The 13115-nt window shown below is 33.7% G+C and overlaps 1 protein-coding gene across 34 annotated transcripts in view; it reads left to right on the plus strand.

Annotated features, from left to right (window-relative positions):
• Window positions 1-13115, plus strand: part of Sox5 (SRY-box transcription factor 5) — a 973116-nt gene that overhangs the window by 256594 nt on the left and 703407 nt on the right. For 18 of the 34 annotated variants that reach the window (XM_087213447.1, XM_087213460.1, XM_087213455.1 and 15 more), the window contains one exon: window positions 9626-9711. The exons of 3 other annotated variants lie outside the window; for them this stretch is intronic. The gene's annotated coding sequence lies outside the window, so the exon portion shown is untranslated. Of the gene's footprint in view, window positions 1-8813; window positions 9007-9625; window positions 9723-13115 lie in introns of all 34 variants that reach the window. 13 more of the 34 variants (XM_087213468.1, XM_087213467.1, XM_087213464.1 and 10 more) reach the window with 4 other exon arrangements.

The following is a 13115-nucleotide window of genomic DNA, read 5'->3' on the forward strand; positions in this document are numbered from 1 at the left end:
CTGTAGGATGTTTAGAAGTATCCCTGGCCTCAATCCGTTGGATGCCAGTAACATCCCAAAACCTGCCCAGTCTTCATAATTAAACATGTTGACAGACATTGCCAAATGTCCCCCAGGGGGCAAAGTCACCTTCAGTGGCAAACTGTAGTGCTGATCCCATTTCAAAAAGGGAAACAATATTCTGTCCATGAGTGAGAAGGCAAATAGAGAGTTTCATAATCCCAATAAATAGCACAGTTCCAGAAAGAAATTGATGCTTCCATACTTCATGAAATTTCAAAATGATCTCTTTGCCAGTACTTAAAGTCCTTCATGGAATCTTTGCCAAGCACACTGGGCAGGAAAGAGGACAGAATTTGAATTTTTGCCTTTTTTCTACTATTTTATAGTTTTCTGATTTGGGCTCAACTTGTAATTTTTCTGAGTTTTTTAATTTGGAAGAAAGGGATCAACCCCGTCATACCCATCTTAAAGAATTGGTGAGAGTCAAATCAGAAGTAGAAATGCCTTGAAAAGCCTAAAGATCTCTGTAATTGTTAGGATGAGGAAAAGTAAAGTGATTTTGTTTTAGGAATTTCTTGAAAATTTTAGAGCGTTCCTTGAAATAACTGAGGAACCTCGGGGCATTGTATAAAAGGATTTGAGAATCACTCTGTTTGAAGATGCCCTTTAGCCTTGCGCAGCCCGCTTTTCTGTGTTCTTCTTGGTTGCCATGTGCTGAGTAGCCGTGACAGAAGGCACAGTTGAAGGAGTGGTGGAAAGTCTTGGCTGACAGCAGCAAGGAAGCAGCACTGGGTGTTCACAAAGCATAAATACTTTGTTCACATTGCCTCGGTATCCAAGCAGTATCTGTACATTGAGTAACTAGAGATTTTAAAAAGGAAGAAAAGTTTATGATGGGCATTCGTTAAAGATGGATATTGCTGTTTTAAATAGCTATACACTACTTGTTTTCGATGATATATATATTTTATTTACTAATTTATTAATAAGTGCTTTATTTACTAGTAAGTGCTTTGTGAATTTTATTTAATTTTCCTTTGGTCAAAAATGAGTATGTTTTCTCTGGCTGATGTTATATTCTTTTTAATAATGCACAATTGCAGCACACTTTCCCCTAAATAGTTCTTGACTGAAATGGTATTAACATATATACCTGAACTGTGAGGCACAGAATAATTCAGTCTCAGATTACAATTGATCCTAAAAGCTAGACACCTCATATCCCATTCAGTTCAGAGATCCTGTTCCCAGATGTCTGATAGATGGTCCTGAGGGCAGTCTCTGTTCTTCTAACTTTCCTTGGTAGGGTTTATTTTTGGATGATTTTGCACTTAAGAAAACTGAAACATGGATAGTCAATTGACTGTGTCAAAGACCACTCAGACAATAAGTTACAAAACCAGAGAGTGACCCATTGTGTCTGAATAGAGAGTCAGTGTTTAAATCCTAAATTATTTGGCATTGTTCATCCAATCTCATTAACAAAAAGGTTATTTTTCATAATCCACTGAAATTTACATCTCTGTAATCCTGACATTAAAATCGATCAAACAAACAAAAACAAAACAGAACAAAAACCCCTATTGTTTCATCTGGAGCACGAGACGATAGATATATCTAGTCTTTTTCTTCCAGGTGTCAGTGCTTTTAATATGTGCTAGTCCTCAATGGTTTGATCTTTTCCAAACTGACTATACCTTCTCCTTTTAATAATAAGTGACTTAGCACAGTTACTATGACCACTGTGTTCAGGATAAAAATCAGTTCTGGAGCCATATTTGAAATGTTCACTTACTAGTTCACTTAATAGTGTTGGCTTTACCTAACTTTTATTAGACACTTTATAATTAACAGTATTTTCTTTTTTTAAAACTTCTTATTTTCCACTACCACATCTCATTCTTTGTGTTGATTGCTATCAAAAATTACATAGTCTTGGGCCGGGGATTTAGCTCAGTGGTGCCGCTGCCTGCCTCGCAAGTGCAAGGTCCAGAGTTTGATAGCCGATACAAAAAAAAAAAAAAAAAAATTACGTAGTCTTATGAGCTATCCTTAAAGAAAAACTTTTTCTTTTGCATTTGTTATTTTTATAATAAGACTTTACATTTTAAAATGTGCTGTGTACATGTACCAATCTCCTACAGTGTATGTAATTTTTATGTGCTATAAACCTGTACTTACAAAACTTAAAAAAAAAAAAAGGACTTAGGGCTGGGGATTTAGCTCAGTGGTTTTGCCACCTGCTGCGCAAGCGCAAGGACCCGAATTCGATCCTCGGTACCAAAAAAAAAAACAAACAAGGACTTTACATTAAAGCAGATTAAAGTTCCAGCTTGTAAATTTCAGTCTAATTTCTATCTTAAGGTCTTTTTATCTTTAAAGATTTCCTCACAGATTATGGTTCAAACATGATAAGTATGTCTTCACGTAGCAATATTATTTCTGTGTAATTATTCAAGTGTTTTGGATAAGATAAAAATCATAAATATTATGTTTATCCTTTCCCATTAATTATTAAGCAAATGTCTATTTCAGGGAAATTTAATCTATATGTTTGATTAATCAGCTCATAATTTTTCAAAATGTAATTTTGTGAGAGCCATTGAGCATCAGTCATTTTAATGATATGTGTTTATTCCAAACATCAGAAGGTCATGTTTTGTTATGAATAAACAAATGCCTACAAGTTATGCATGTCTTGCCTAAGACATAAACTTAGTTAACTAGTCTCTGCTACTTACATTTGGAAAAGTATATTTTCATGCCAGATTGAGCTATCTCCTTTTTTAAATGGACTGGGCAGATTTCCATGATGTTGGGTACTGAGGTAGAATTTTCAGGAGCATTAGGCTTCTGTGGCTGTTTCCTTGGCTCACAGATCAAGACACATTTATAAAAGAATTTGTAAAAAAGATATCAATAAGCAATTGACAAAATATATAGAACCAAAATAGTTTGTATATTGCAATTGACAAAATATATAGAGTAGGAGAAACTTCTCTATTTTCATGTACATTAGACTACCCATGAAAATATTATGGATGTAATATAGAGAGAATACAGAAAATACTGGACCAACATGCTGGGCTCCATGCAGTTGGAAGGGTCTCCTATTTTATGAAGTCTTGATCTTCTTCAAGGTACTATGAAAAAGGGATAAATGATGGTCTGCCAAATGAGGATACAAAGTAAAATAAGCATTCTATGTAGTCAGAGTTCAAGCAGGAAAGCACAAATCACTTTATTTTTAAAAGAGAGTGTATAGTATTAAAGAATTGATTAAACATTGACAATAATGAGCTGTAAGAGAGCAACCTAGAAGTCAGGAGCAGTTACTACAATCAGGAGGAAGTGTTATTACCAAGGTCTCTGGAGAAAGGCTGGACTCCTGTGGCCCTGTCTAGCTGGAGGTGGAGTTAAGAAGAGATGGAGCTACCATTTGGCTCTACTTCTGAGACACTTAGCAAAGCCAGAAAAATTCAAATAGCATAAGGCTGACAATTGTTGAACTTTGGAGCTGGTTAATGGAGATTTCTTTTACTAGTATCTCATTTTGAATGTTCATAATTGTCTACAATAAATGTTTTTTAAAGGTAAATGAAAGGTATGTGTCTACACATCATACTAGTACCTCCACCCCCAATTCCCTTTGAACTTGATCTAATCTTCTCCAAGCAACTGAACTTACTTGAATGCTGAGCTTGGACACTTGGGCCATATGAGTTGTCCTGCATCAGGAGTTAACAGAGAAGGGAATGAATAGAGAAAGGATGTAAGTAAGGCATAGACCTTCACACAGGCAAATGAGTCAGTAGCTTTCTTCCTGCTGTCTATATAACATCCTATGCTTTTTACACACTTCCTTTGTACCTCCATTTACATACATTATATGGAATATTCATGGTTTAAGTTTGAAATCCATCCTTTTTAGAGAGAGTGAGAAATTTGGCAAGGAATGATTATAATTAAATTTTTGCCCCGTTATATAGTAATGACTTTAAGCACACACTTGTGCATAGAAGGGTAACTCTATTCAAGTTTCTATGCTTTAAGCTGCAAAGACTGGAAATTTAAATAAAGAAACCTAATGAAAAAGGAGGACACTAGCTATGTAATCAGTTGAATATATATGTAAGATAATACTATCATACTGGAAATCCATCTTTACTGATTTTAAGAAATGGATACTTGGTTGTTAAAAACTTTCAAGAAGATAGAGTTTAGTATTAGATACAACTAGTCTAACTAAGAAAACTATACAGTCTGTCATGCATGTGACACATTGACAGAATGAGCCATCCATTGGACCTTCTTATTTTTACTCACACAGTTGCTATACTATCCGTAGCTCTGACCTTTCAACACTGATATCATTGGAGACAAAACTGTTAGGAGGAATTTTATAGCCTTCTCTATAGGAGTTTGACTTTTAGTATTTATGTCAGGTTCCAAGAGTCGTGTGAAGACTCTCCACTTTGGGCAAAACTGAGCTACGTACTGATTTTAGATTTCCAAGTTGACCTGTTTGTATTTAGGCACAAAATATATATTTATTCTTATCAATTTGTAGTTAAGACTTATCAATCCTTTGTGTAATAGAAAAGCCTTTAATCACATTAAAACAGAGATGGAGATCACAGCATTTTTATTTCATTATTTAGACCATGACACGTTCTCATTGTGTATGCGCTAATGTAATAAGGTACATCATACTAATATATAAATTAGTATTTGTCTATTTTACAGAAGCTAAAAGTATTCTAATAATATAAAGAAATTGCCCAAGCCCTGACTTTAAATTTTTCAAATACAACTTGTTTTATTTGTGCAAAGACAAAGCCAACAAAACATTTAGGAAGAGATTATTCAGTTGAGCCAACATGGATGATGTGGAGAATGGGTGGCAGAATTAGAAGTAGAGATGCTTGCAGGTGGTGTTATGAAACAGGATCAAAGGCTGGGTCTAGCATTGTTCTCATTAACTGATTAGTTTCTGAATCTCCTGGTGTCTCTGCACTATCAAACAGAAGCAGCAGTAATAATACTATAGATGGAGGTTTGGAAGGAGGACGTATAACGGATATAGCATAAAACATTTAGAACAGTGCTCTATGCATAGCATTACAAAAAAATCCCTTAAGGTCCATTTTTGTTAAAAACCATCAACTTTTTCTTGAGCTTGTTTTCCTGTTCAAATTAGGTAACATTTTTTTGTTTCTATGCCTTATTACACCTGTTGCCTCTTTCCTTACTAGCCCTTTCTCTCTTTGTTCTTTGTCCTGGTATTATTCTTGAATTGTTCGGAGATCAGGGTTTTTAATCCTAAACATTTTGTGGGATGTTTTTTATTTCTTACTTAAGTGCTCATTTACGTTCTTTTCTTGTGCTCCTAAAAGTATCCTATTTATTAACAATGTATATTCCCTATCCTAAGGAAGATGACAGAAAAAACAGTTTAGCAAAGTTTAGTGGGATTGAGCTTTGGTTGTGTATCTGTGTAATTCCTAGTTTTAAAACAGTTTGAAGCTCTGAAACGTCTTTGACTGTCTGAAATTAAAAATCAGAAATTTGAGTAAGTAATGCCACTGAAATCCCACATAGGAACAATTTTCCCTGACCCTTTTTGGGGATGGATATGTGTATTTACTCAACATGTGTATATTTTCTACTTTGCCCATCTGGCATCTGTTTTGGTACCAGCCTAGCTAGCTATTCTGTGTCAAGAGTACTTTTAGCCTTTTCATTACAAACAAGAAAGAAATGAAATATTCTAAATAAGAAAATCCTCCCACTACCCCCTTCCTTCCTCACTTTTGTTTTGTTGTTTCTGAGCAAGTTTCTTGCCATTTACCTTTGCATTTGCATTGCTTATTGATTGGCAATTTTAAAATTGTTTATTGTGCTCTTTTGTTTCACTGTTCAAGAGCTGAAACAAAAGCTACCAGGCCCTGTGAGGTACACATTTGCATGCGGTGAGCGTTGCCCGAGGAAAAAGTAATTGCTAATGCATATTTATGTGGCACAAATTTGCCATTTGTTTATGCATAAAATTATCAATAGTACAGGGCGGCCCAGCCGTAGAAAATGGTGACCTTTTTAGCTTAATAAATAGAAATCAGCTGTTATTGTGAAGAGATCAGCCATTTATTCTGTGTTGAGGGACATTGCCGGGAAAATGCAGATTGGGGCTGGCAATATCATTAAATGGAAGGCCAGTGACCCTTTTGGTAGAGTCTATTATACTTTATCTAATAGGGGATAAATGACTCTGGTTGGCAAATGGAATAAAGAACAACAGTTTTTTTTTTTAAATTTATAACTGTATGGATTTTAAGCCACTAAAACTGAACAGAAAATCTCTTGCTGACCTGTTGCTAGAATTTGCTCAAAATGTATCTGTTGTAAAGTTTCTTTCCTTTCTCATTATTCTCTATTTCGGATTTGTACCCATTGCAACAAAAAGTAAAGAAGGTGAGATTTTTCCTAGAAAAAAGTTCAGGTTTTGAAAAGTTTTCCTTTGCATGCTTTAGGTTTCTTTTTTTTTCTCTTTCTTTTTCTGTCTTTCTGTGTCTTTGCATGTACCTCTCCCTCGTCTATACTTTTATCTCTGCTTTGGAGGTATCCTTGCATTGTATAAAGTTGCCTTATATTTGATGCCTTAAAAATATTGATGATAGATATTTTCAAAATAAAGTTAGCCACTAGTGTAAGTTGATATTTTTTTAGACTAAGCATAATATTTTTCAAATAAAATAGCTTCAAGTAAGTATGTGGGCCTTTTGGTTTGAAGAATATTCAGTATATTTTCTCAATATGTAAAAGTAGAACAAATAGTCAACTCTATTAGGTTGTTTCCTTCTTGTATCTGATCAGTGAAATGCCCTGGATCTCCTCAGACATCACCTCTGCTGTGAATTTCATACAGTATAACCCAACGGCACTCAATGCCTGTTTGGCATATTAGTGAGCATTTCTGCCTCTTTGGAGTTTTTAAACCCAGTTGTTTCAAATCATTATTGAATTCACTATTAAATGGAAGTTGGTTTGTTTTTAAAAATATTATCATGTCATGTTTGCTACACTCAAAATGTTATGCAGTATATGTAGATTAGGAAACAAGATGATGAATGAGAGACCCAGAAAATCAGCTCGGAACATGGCTGTCATCTTTGAAGCTACTTGCATGTTTCTCCCCAGTGGTGCATCATAACATAACTCTGCCACACTGTGTTTAAAGTTTCCACAGCAGTGGTCTTGCTGCCACCAATCTTTCCTCCTGCTGCATTTTAGTGTCATGGTGCATTCTGCAGCATGTCACCAGCCTTGACTGAGTAACCTTTTCCTGGCAGAAATGTTCCTTTTTAAGGCAGAGGGTGTAAATAGGATTCAGATGCTAGGGTGCATTAGTCCATAAAATGAATATATTTTTATGTAATTTATAAGGTATTGATTTTAGGCCCATTAGATTTACTGTCCCGAGTGGGAGAAAAAAATCAGTGATTTAATGGGCAGCTTGGAATTCTAGAAGGAAGAGCAGCAGTGATTAACTCCTTCGTCATCTCCCTGTGATGTTACATCCTACCTTCTAGGAGCTCAGATGAGGATGGGAAAGAAGACCTACCATCTCTGATCCCTGCAGTTTATAAGGCTCACAAACAATTTGCAGCTCAGTTATTACCATCTCTCTGAACAGATAGAACAGATCAGATCACTCTGAGGTGATTAAAGTTGCCAAAACTATTTTGTTAGAAAGTAGTTCCTTTAAGAAGACAGCTTTCAAGTTGATGAATTCATTTTGGTTTTATAAAACCCAGAGCATATTATAGAACAGAAAAAAATTGACCTTAGTTTAATTTTTCTAATAAACAAAAAAAGATATTTTGTTCTGAACTTCAAGAAGTTCATTTCATCATGATGTCATGGCAGTTTCACATTTCTTAGGGAAGTCTTGAGTGATATAAGTGAGAATGGTGATCTTAGTAATTTTTAAAGTAGGATGTTTTCTGTTTTATGCATAGAAAATTATTGGTTTGTACAAGTCTCTTTTCTTGTTAAAGGATGCCTGAAATATTTCTCTGCTATGGAATTAAAATTTGGGTGCAGAGCACTTGTAATTCTAGCCAATTTTATACAATTAATATTACTACCACCTAAAAGAAATTTCAACTGCAGCCGCTTGGGCAGCTAATCTTCATTCTTCTATTTGAAAAATCTAAGTTTTAATGTAGATAGGACATTTTTAAAAATTCCAGTTATCTTTCCAATCTTCTGACATACTGATATGTTATGGTTGAAGAAAAATATGTCAACTGAAATCTGATTATCTCACAACTTGACCTGACATAAAGATGCTGGTATCAACAAACAGTTTTTGAATTTCATATTTTAATTTTTTCAAGTTCTGTTACAAAAATATAAAAATGCAGGCTCCCTCTTGTGGGTAAAATTACCACCTGTGATTTTGTCTGTCAGACAGATACATGATATGACAAAATTTCTGTTTCATAGCTAAGTAAATTCAACTGTGGTAGTGTCTTTATATTTGGTCACATGGGACATTTCATTGGCCTGAAGAAAAGTAGAGCTTGAAGGTTTTTTAAAAAAATTGATTGTGAATAAACAGCCTTTATTTTACATTAGCAGCATAATTTCTGGTGTTTGATGTTTGCAATAGTAACTTTGGAATAGTTTCCAGTGGAATAATTAGTGCATTAATTAAATACTCAATTGTTATTATTTAATAATTAATGATTTATCTTTGTCATTATTGTGACTTTTGAATTTGTCTGTGCTTATTATCAAAATTTCAGATATCGAAATGAAGTACCGTGCCCTAATACAAATCATGCTCCATGAAGACCTAGTATGGTAGTAAAACTACTCAAATACCATAAACCTTGTGACTAAAACTTAGTCAGTGGAGTTATAAAAATGAACATTGAGACATCATTCAGTTCTTAAGTTGGATAATGGAAAGACCGAGCCAGAATTCACCTGCTGTGTGTGAGTTACGTGCTTTCCAGAGTCTGATTCTTGGGGATTGTAAGTGATTGACAGGGATTTTTTTTGTTAACAAGAAAGAATTTCATTCCTTCAGAATAGTATAGGGGAAGGATTTCTGAAGGTGAAGGACAGTGAAGTTGTGATGTGTAGCAGGGATAGGAATGAAGAGTGTCACATAATTACTACACTGATGTTCAGTTGTATATTATACTGAAATCAAGGAAGGGACTTAAGACCTGAAGACCTCTCAAAACTTACTGCAAGAAACAAGAATTTCCCTTGGTATAGCCTGTTCTAGAAAATCTACAGGATATTTCCATAAAAATAAATCAAATGAACAACTTTGGAATAGATTAGTATAGATGCAGATGACATGACGTGGGCACATAAGTTTCTAGACTTACTCTGGAGGCTTTATAATGGCAAGATAATAATTTGTCATCCATAAACCATAACCTTGTTAAGCTTATTCATGTAAATTTACAGAAGTATAAATTTACACATATAAATAAAAATTTATTTTGAAAACCATAGATACCTCCTACTTCCAAGAGTCATGTGTTAATATTTTTAGTAAATTAAGCAATGTGCTGCTAATGGTCTACTTTTACTTTTCCAGAATTCCTCTTGCTGATGACATGATTCCCGTTTGAGTCTGTTTATAAGATTCTGAAAGCTGAAGAGGGAATTGTAGTACTGCACTGGGTAAGGAAAAGGTATATTTATAAAATACATAATACATACCTTTGAAAAATTGATTGGGACATTAGCTATTTCACAGAAATGGCAGTTCATATGCCTTCTCTCATTTTTACAAGTAAAATATATGAAACCTATGTGTATGTAAGTACTTTATATCATCTTTCATATTCAGATGACAACTGGCTTTATAACTATAATTTTGAGACTAATTATGAAGGTAATATCTCTAAACTGGCAGATGATGATGACATTTCTTTTCTTTTTGTTTTCTTAATGAGGTGCACTTTTCTTGAAGTTGTAAAAGCTTCTTCTGTTGACTGGAGAATGTTTTTCTAAAACATTTGTTGCTGGTTTTTGTTGCTTTAAAGGAAATATTTTGGGTCACAATGGTTCAGTCACACATTTTAGAAAAATTTCCATGGACTGTTAAGTATTCCTGGATTTGTTTCAGTAAACCCATACAAAAATGCAATTTTGCTGAGGCCAAACCAATACTTTCTAATTTGCTGGTAGGAAAATCTACGAGCATCTATCTTTATGCGCATTTATGTAAGGCTTACTTGTCTTTTCAAAAAAGTTATACTTAAGAGCAAGAACTGAAAGTTTCAACTCGAGTTGGAAATCCTTTTTTAATCTTTTGGCTGACTAGTCTTCATATGAGTAACTGTAGAAAGGTTAAGGTAAGGAATTCTGCTGTTCAGCAAACAATTGTCCCTCGTAAGATTGAAAAGGAAATTTGTTACTGATAATTAAAAAAGAAAAATTAAAAAGTAGTCTTTTTATTGATGTGGAACTTATTTTTTTAGTGATATACTCTTTTTTTTTGTTGTGGGAATTGAACTCGGGTCCTTACATTTGCAGGGCAGGCGGCGGCACCACTGAGCTAAATCCCCAGCCCTTTAGTGATATACTCTTAAAATGTTATGAATTTTTTTCTAGCATTTCAAGATACAAGTATATTTGTGAAAATAAATTGTTATAAACCCAAACAATATTATTAAAATAGTTCTGAAGTAGGCTTCATATATTCACAGACAAATGAAGTAATATAAAAGAAAGCCTAGTGAATTATGGATTGTTATGCTCACAGAAATGACATAAAACAAACGAATTATTGCAAACATAAAACATATAGTTTTGCGTGTAAAAACTTCAGCATAAATAATATTAAAAGACAGATGGCAAATTGGAACTAGTTCCAATAAATATGGCAAACATCAAATGTAAAGAGCTATTACATACTATAAAAAAGATACATACTAACATCTTAATTTAAAAGATAACAATGTGAGAACAAATAATTGATGAGGACTAAAATTTGGATTCAACAGTTAGCAAAGGAAATGCAAAGCTATGCCACAAATACTGTCTAATCAGTAAAAAGTACTTTGGATGGTGATACAGTATTAGAGATATGAGGAGAGGGGAAGTTTCCCAAATGCTAAGGATAGGTTATATTTGGTCAGTTTGTCTAGAAAGTGATTTGGCCATCACTGTTAAAATTCTTACATATTTTCAAAGCATTTTGTGTGCTATGTCCACTGTTGATTGGGAAGATATTTGATTGCAGGTAATCCAAAATAATACCTTAAGAAGAATGAAATTTCATATTTTTCTTATGTGAAGTCTTAATAGGTAAGTTAGGATTTGGTATTTATAGTCTTTGGGAATCTGGGATCTCTATTTTTTGCCATTACACTAAGCATGTGACATTCACCTAGTGTTTTTGACTATCCAGAGTTGATATGGCAGCAATCATGTTGATATGTCAGAGTAGGAAGGAAATACTACTGGAAGAGTATGCTCCTTCCATTAAGGACATCATCTGAGAGGTGCCACGTCCCTTATACTAACTCTCATTGACTACAGCATTATCATATAACCATTCCAAGCAGTAGTAGAAGCTGGAAAATGAATTTATCTTTTGGAAAATAAGATTTTGGAAAGTTCTTACAGTGAAAGAATAAGAGAATGTTTATTGGGACCGCACTAACAGCCTCTTAAAATTTTACTTCCAAGAACCAATTTAGTGAAATAATTTTGAAAGGAAATACTTTAAATAGATTTGTTCATTTTCATGTATTTATAATGGAAATAATTCAAGATTGATTTAGCTGGTCAACAATAAAGAAATAGTTATGTAAATATAAATATACATATGATAGGATCATATACAGCCAATAAAATATTTTTAGAGAACTTTTAAAAGCACATGAAATTATATGTTTTTATGTTAAATGAAGCAAGTTAGTCTACAGTAAGGATACGTGCATCCCAAGTTTGTGTGTACAAACATGTATACATTCATACACATACATGTATTCCCATGTAGGTATATTATACATATGTAAAAGTCAACATAAAAATAATGGAAAGTATTTACATCAGTTGTACTTATCTCTGGATAATGAAATCCTGAGATTTAAATTTTCTCGTAGATTATAATTTTTAAACAATAATATGATTTAATATTAAAAATTGAGAAATATAAAAGGCACTGGACTCTAAAAGGTTTCATAAGTTGCTTAGTGCCCCTGTCTATTAAGATGTTATATATGTGTTCATTCGAGGAGAGATGAAACATCCCAGTGTGCATTCTTTTCAGTTCTTGTCTTCTGAAGTCTGGTTGAAAAGAGTTTTCCTTCTTAGCAGTGCAGTTCTACCTTTTAGAAATCTTGATCATATTGAGGCCTGGCAGCCTCTTGGGTTAGGGAAATTCGAGCCACTATGGTGCAGTTCATTGGCACTAAACAGGCACATGGAGGTTTCTGGTACACCCGCCAACTTTAACCTTTTGCAAAAAGGAAGGGAATCAAGAGATGGAGGGTAAAAGGAGGAGAGGGGAAGAGAAATAAAAAGTATTTTAGATGTGTTATGTACATGTACCAACTCCCCCGGATGAATATAATCATTCTCTACTGCAAACATACTAATAAAAATTTAAAAAGCAAAGAGAGAAACTTCACAGACTTTTTGTTGTTGTGATTGTTATATAAGGGAAAGAGTTTGAGTACTATTGTTCTAATTAAGAATACTTTCTTCCTAGGTATTTAAAAATATTTTTTAAAATAGTATTTTACCTTGGGATATTACAGGAGTGAGAATTTAAGCTATGTGAGAAAAATCACAACTAGATGGAAATCATACAGGACTTATTTTAGAAATTAAACTGAGAGCACTTTTTTTTCACAATTTTTGCTGACTTTAAGAACATATAAAATGTTTTTAAGTAAGGATATAAGGATATATAAGCATGATGTATAGGGAGGTAGATGGTAGATTCAGGAGACAGACTGTATTCATCTCCTGACTGACCAAATTAGTTCATTCCAGAAATACAAGACTTGTTAAAAAATACCAATTAAAGAATTATTTCATTATGATTATTTCATGTATTTCATTAAATG

The sequence above is a fragment of the Heterocephalus glaber genome, unplaced genomic scaffold (genome assembly GCF_053883595.1).
Source record: "Heterocephalus glaber isolate CG9 unplaced genomic scaffold, H.glaber_assembly_v1.0 deba00001444, whole genome shotgun sequence".
NCBI lineage: Eukaryota > Metazoa > Chordata > Mammalia > Rodentia > Bathyergidae > Heterocephalus > Heterocephalus glaber.